This window comes from Mus pahari, chromosome 14, assembly GCF_900095145.1.
Source record: "Mus pahari chromosome 14, PAHARI_EIJ_v1.1, whole genome shotgun sequence".
Classification (NCBI taxonomy): Eukaryota; Metazoa; Chordata; class Mammalia; order Rodentia; family Muridae; genus Mus; species Mus pahari.
Genome location: NC_034603.1, coordinates 67,356,719 through 67,357,739, shown reverse-complemented (window position 1 = coordinate 67,357,739; position 1,021 = coordinate 67,356,719). Strand labels below are relative to the sequence as shown.

Below are 1,021 nucleotides of genomic sequence, written 5' to 3'. Positions count from 1 at the left end.
ATCAAATGTTACCCCAGAATAGTAAAGTCAGACAATATGGGATGGGAATATGGTACATAATTAAGAATTTGTGAAGGCTGCCTACGTTTTTATGAGAGAGCGTCTTCTCAGGAAGAAGAAAGTCGCATAAGACTATGGGGTGCACTGTAGAGTGAAGAGTGATTATGAAGTGCATAAAGCTAAGGCATTTTAGTGAATATGCTCTCCTCAGTTATTTAGAGGATGGGGTAAAGACCTTGGCATAGCATTGAAGCTTAAGCGAGACTTCTGCACGAGATGGCCTGGGAACTGCAATTGCAGGAAGTGAGTGAACGCAAGAACTCTGGATTCACTTAAGGAAATTAAGGTTTAAAGAAAAAAAAAAAAAGATGATTAACAGATTTTTTTGGTATTAGCCTAATGACTTTTAGCACAAATAAGTGTGTTTATGTAAGTTGTGCAGACATTTGTCCCTTGGGGGATTGATCCTCCTCCTCAGGTCTGTGAGCAGCTGGACACACAGCTGCTGGGCTCACTGCAGCAGCTGGTCACAAGGACTGGTTTAAAATAGGTGGTCCCTCAGCAAGTGGTTTCATAGCAACTTGATTGACAGCAGGGCTGGCAGCAGGATGTGCTGCAGCAGCTGGGGATGCAGCACACCTGGCAGCAGGTGGGTGGTCTTATGCTGTCAGCAGGTGGGTGGTCTTATCTGTTGGCTTGCAGCGGTTGTCTTGTAGCATGCAGTTTCACAGCAAGTTGGCTGGCAGCAGGGTTGATAGAAGATGTAGTTAGTGCAAATTTGGCCACAGCAGCTGGGGTGGTAGCAGCTGGACCCACAGCAGCTGGGCCCACAGCAGCTGGTCACACAGGTTGGTCTCTGGCAAGTGGTCCTGCATCACTTTGTTCTGTAGCAACTAGGCTGATAGGCAAGAGGAACAGCAGGAGTTGGCAATGGTGTTAGGTGTGTGTGTAGGGGGGCGGGTTGGTGTTCTGTGTCCCGCGCTACCTTCTCGCCAGCAAGAAATGACGCGGCACACAAACA

General features: G+C 47.8%; 1 pseudogene; it reads right to left on the bottom strand.

Moving 5' to 3' along the window:
• Window positions 1-474: 474 nt before the first annotated feature.
• Window positions 475-1,021, bottom strand: part of LOC110331866 — a 6,101-nt pseudogene continuing 5,554 nt past the window's right edge.